Genomic DNA, 5883 nt, shown 5'->3' with positions numbered 1-5883 from the left:
AGACACTCTTCTAGGCTCTGGGGAGAAAGACACTAACACTGACCCCACGAAGCTGTCATTTTAATGGCATGGGAACATAGGCTGTAAAGGGTCCATTTTGAAAAGAATGTTGCCAAAATCCAGCATGTGGGTTTTAGCCCTACTTGAAGCCATGCAAAGAAACAGAGTTTCTTGCGTCAGTATCCTGAACAGGTGTGCTACCCTACTTCTTGAGAATGTTGGATGAAATTGTACTCGTTGTTTGGAAACTCATAGAATAAAAAGGGAAGCAGTGTGAATGTGTTCCCTCAGACTTCTCAAGCTACAAAAAAGTCCAAGTGAGTGGTATTTGGCAAAAGGCCTTGGCTGAAACACTCACCTGACAATGTGTGTGGCGATCTGAGCCAGCCGGGGTCTAAGTCAACTGGAGCCCTTTGATTAGGTGATGAGTACACATTATCATAAAATTGCAGAGCGGTTGTAATTCACCACATCATGGACAGAAATTATCTGACTCTTAGGAAAAATGTCAATGAGAGGTCATCTTCTTTAGTGTCAGTAGTGCTTAAATCCAAGGACTCGGGTGAACATGTATGTTGCAGAATGATCCCAGCCTCTCCCCTGCTAGAAATTCAATGTGTGAGGGTCTGGGAAATAGTCCAGGTATTTCTGTTTTGCCAGTGCCCTTGCAGATTCTGCGGCAGGTGGCGCCACTCTTGGAGGAGAGCCACAGCATCTTTAACAGTTGGCCAGAGGGTGAGGCATACAACCCTCCACCAATTGCAAGAGTTTCTTGGCCAGGATCTCTTCCTTGGAAGAGAAAAAGAAAGAGAAGCTGACTGGAGCAGTTTCTGTGACTGATTATAGCATCTCTCTTTCTCTCATGCATTCAAGCAAACAGTTCAGCAACTGCAGTGAGCAAGGTTCAGTCTTCCTCTAGAAGGAGGGTGTCACAACCTTAACCTCCCCCAACCTCCCCTCCCTCAACTCTCCCATCCCTGCTGCTGCCAGGATGTAGGGGATTGTAATGGACAGGAAGCTGACCTGAGCTTCCTTGCCCCTGGACTGTGCCAGGAGCTTGCTCAAATATCCTCTTGTTTATTCCTTTCAACTTTTCCTTCCTCGTCTCCGTAAGTATATATTTTCTCATTGCTGTGACCAAATTCATGACAAGAAGCAATGTAAGTGAAGAAGTGTTTATTCTGGCTAACAATTTAAAGGGGATAAAGAAGGGATACGCAGTCCACCATGGAAGGGAAAGTTTTGTGGTCCAAGGGTGAGAGCTGGTTCCTCAGCAGTCCAGAGGGCGAGAGGAGTGAACACTGATGCTCAATTTGCTCTCCTTTTATTCAGTGTACTACCCCAGTCAGTCCACAGGACAGTGCGATTCACCTTCACAAGACTCACCATGAGTCTTTCCTCCTTAGTCAGACATCATCCATATGTCCATCCGTGATGTTTCATTTTGGATACTGAGAGGTGCATTTCCTTGGCGATCCTAAATCCCAGCAAGGTGATCATCAAGAGTGACCATCACAAAATACTTCTGGGCTGTCTCGGAGCCCCACCCACAGGCTGAGGCTGCAGAAGCGATCCTCTGTGCCTGGTTTTTTACATGGGTCCTGGGAATCTGAGCTCAGGTTTTCAGGTTTGTGTGGCAGGCACTTTTCCAAATGGGTGACCTTTCTCCCACCTCTTTAGGCAACTCTTGCTTTTCTACTCAACCACATCCCTCCCATCTCCCTGATCATGCCAGCATCTCTACTTTTCAACAGCCCTCCTTTCCATAAATCTTGTTTCTGCTCCTCTTCTATCCTCCATAAGGACAGGGCTTTCTCTCTGTGTTCTCTGCAATATCCCTGGGCCCTGGAACAGGGGCTGTGGATGGAAGACTTTCAATACCCTTTATTTAAACAAGCAAATACCTTAAAGGATAAAGAAAGGAATGAATAAATGATCCTTGTCTGATTTGCTTTCTCCAGAGGATGAACCACCTTCAATTTTGTTCTACAATGTATATATTTGTTCTCTTACCCACACCAATAAACTGTTAACATCACATTCAGGGTTTCAACATTTTTCTCACGCTTTTTCTCAGCACCAAGAAGAGCATTTTACACTTTATAAATTCTTATTGAAAGAATAAATTCGGTGGTAATAGAGTTAGTTTCTTTGCAAGTAAGGAAACCGACTCCCATTAAGACAGACTGACTATCTTTTGTAGTCAGAGATACAAGTAGCATGTGGCAGGGTTGTGGTTGGAATTGGGATGGGGTGACTTTGACTCTGTCCTATCACAACAGTGCACCTATGTAGTCACGAAGGTATTTGATGTAAGTGCAAAGGTGCAGGCAGAGTCTGAGAAGTTCCCTTTGCTGTCAAGTTCTTTACCCAGCTGTCAGGAAGACTAAATCATGCTTTGGGTATCTGTTTCCCTATGAAGCCTGTCTGGAATACCTACATGCCTGGGGCTAAGGCCTTTGTCTTGGTTGTCTTAGTACTTCCAGTCTAAGTTGTCTTAGTATTTCTGGTACAGCCTGGCATGCCAATTATCAGCTTATTCTTGTTTTCTCTGCTAGGCTGCATGGTCTGCATGATTAAGCATAACTTCTATTTTGCTCTTTATTGTAGCAGAGACTGTATTTTACAATATGATTTACATTAGGTACCCATTGGGGGTTGTAAGACATGGACCCTCAGTCAGTGGTACTTACTGAGACAACCCTGAGTAAGATCAATGCAAAAGCAAGAAGTTTATTTTCTAGCACGTTGGGGTCGGCCTTCAATTAGTCCCTCAAGGTGAATGACTAGAAGGCAACCCCAAATGGCTGTTACAAGCAGTTTTTATTCATTTTAGGATCACAGGTTATATCAGCAAGGTTACAGTTCAAACTTGTTGGCTAAGCATATTGACCTTTAAATCTATTGGCTTGCAAGCATGACACGCATTTGAACTCTACCTGGGGATTCCCAGAGGGTCAGGTGACTATCAGTCAGTAGTACATTCTGAGAATTTTTTACTCAAGAATGTTCCTGTGGGTGGAGAATGGAACTTAGCCTAGCCTTGACCCCAGCTGGGAGAGGGAAAGCTGTAAGGATGTGAGGCTGGAACCGTCCTTAGGGGCTCTCAGGGTTTGGTAATGGATGAAGGTGAAGAGGACAGCTCAGGAACTTTGGAAAGGTCTTGGAACACTTGCCTCTTTGGAAGGGAGGGTAATTAACATTCCTCATACCACAGTGGGCGGGGTATGATCTGATCTGCGAGTGGGGATATATTCTGCAGAACAGACCCTTGGCCACCTACCCTAGAGACCAATCAGTTTAAAAGTTACAGTTTTGCCAATCACATTGTACCTAATGGCAGCTGCCCTGAGGACTGTATAAAGTCCCTCTAGATGGGCTATGTGTGGTTTTTCTCTCATGTGCAGGGTGACTCTGGCATGCTGGATTAAATAAAAACTCCTCTTGTTTTTTCATTGATTCCTGTCGCCACGTTGTTCACTCGGGGTCTCCGGTAAGTTAAGGCTCACCAGAGTCTTACAAAGGCAACAGAGATTCAGACAGAAGGACTAATGAAACAAGAATCCGGACATGATAACACACCCCTGTAATCCCAGAACTCAGCAGGATGTGGCAGGATGGTTGCCATGAGCTTGGGGCCATCTTGGAGGCAAAGTAAGATCTTGCTCAGGGCAGATCAGTGAAGTGGTAAACAGGGCTCCATACCCCTGACACATGAATTAGTAGGGAAGGTGTCTGCAGAGGTGGGTATATAAAGATTGTGGGAGGCAACAATACTCCATGGCAAAAATTTGTCCTTGGAAAGTGATTTGGGAACTAAAGAGTTTATGCTGAGCAGGATCACATAAAATACTCCTTAGAGAAGATTTCCCTGATATGGCTAATGGGTTAGAAGAAGGTGAGAGGCAGAAATCTGCTGCAATAGTTAAACCAAAAAGGTGTAAAATATTCCAACTTGAATAACGTCAGTGGAATTAGAATTAACAGATACACAAAATATCTTCAGGAGCAACTCTAGACTTTAGTGAATTACAGGATCTCAAACGCAAATGGGAGCAGAGAATTGAGACAGCTCCCGGACTTTGAATTAGGGTGGCTGGAAGAATTCAGGTATGTAGGATGGGGAGTATAGGGAAAGAGAGGAATAGGAAAAGGGGAGAGAGGTGGGTGAGAGTAATCAGAAAGAGAAGATAATTGGATGGAAAGAGGAGTTTGCCCTCAGGCATTTCAAGCTTGAACCATGCACAATATATCATAGTGGAGACAGCTGAAATGGAAACCCATGACTAACAACACGAGACCTGCCCCTTATAAATCCTGGCATAGCTTCTACAGCGGGGGTCAATTAACGCTTAGCTTCCCCCCTCCCTCAGGGTTGGGGGGGAAGCTGTTGAGCTGTTCTGAACATTAAAATCCATTGAGCAATGATTGAAAAGGTGTCTATTTGAGTAAGTTGAGGTACACCTTTCTACACCTGCTGCCTTTGGAGACTCAGAGTGTTTAATTTGGGTTGGGATGGGTATTGAACCTACAGACATTTGACAAGACCTGCAGACATTTGACAAGACCTGTAGACATATGACTAAGTGGTAGAGAAAGATACACAATGACAGCTTCAGAAGATTCGTTCAAATACAGAGTGAACAGTTTATTGGAAATCATGTGGTTGAGCAGAGACCTGGGATTCAGGTGTCACCCTAGTTGCTTTCTGTTGTTGTGATAAACTTCACAACAAAAGCAACTTGAGGGAGAAAAAGATTTGTTTCAGCTTACAGGATACAGTTCACCCTTCAGAGAAGCTAGGGAAGGAACTCAAGGTGAAAAACCCAGAGGCAAGAACTGAAACAGAGACCTTGAAAGCATGCTGCTTACTGCTTTCTGATATAGCCTAAGGCCAACCGTCTAGGTATGGTACCACCCACAGTTGGCTGGGCCCTCTGGCAACAATCAGTAAAGGCCCATAGACTTGCTCACGGGCAAAAAATTCTTCAAATGAGGTTCCCTCCTCTCAAGTCTGTCAAGTTGACAACCAAGATTAGCCATCATAAGTGTTATACACAAATTCACAATTTTCAGTGTCTGAGGACTCTAAAGAAGCCACTTGTACAACCAGAAAACCACTGGAAGTGGATTATTGATGCTTTTTCCTTCACTAAAAGCAGATAAACAAGCATTTAGTTCTAACAATTATAAAAACATAGTGAGGCAAAAAGTTTTTTTTTTTTTTTTTAAAAATCTGGGCAGGGGGTGGTTCATATTGTCTTACTCTCTATGCTCAGTTAAGTGCTGGAAATACAGTAATTCCAACTTATCCTTAAAAACATTCTAATCAAGGTATAAACAACAGAGCAGAAATTCTGAGGCTCAGGCTTGTCTGAGAAGATGACTGGCGCAAGCAATAGCGTGACCCTGTTTCCAAACTTCCTGTCCTCTCCAAGAATAAAAGGCCACGTGGGGACCAGAGGGCATGGGATAGAGAGAGGTCAGTAAATTCTTTTCTCATGATGTGCATTGTGTGCTGTCTATAATAATCCTTTGGAGGTCATTTCCAGCTAATGCAGTCACGACCTGACCCACACTGGCAGTTAGAAGTCAACACATTTTGGCTTCCAGAATTACTTATTACTCAAATGTGGTAACAGAAGAGCCTTGTCTATGTCCACTCCACACTGTGCCTCTGAGCTCATGCTTAGTTCAATAAACAGGTTCTTTATATCATTTGATATATGGTGCTTTTCTGAGCAATCATACTGTAAGTACTTTGTTCATTGTTGTGACAAATAACTCACTAAAAGGAATCTAAAAAGGAAGGTGTCTTAGCTATCGTTCTGTTGCTACAATGGAGTACCGTATCCAATGAAATTTTAATAAACTGAAGCATTT

The sequence above is a fragment of the Apodemus sylvaticus genome, chromosome 18 (assembly GCF_947179515.1).
Source record: "Apodemus sylvaticus chromosome 18, mApoSyl1.1, whole genome shotgun sequence".
Classification (NCBI taxonomy): Eukaryota; Metazoa; Chordata; class Mammalia; order Rodentia; family Muridae; genus Apodemus; species Apodemus sylvaticus.
This window is presented reverse-complemented; position numbering follows the sequence as displayed.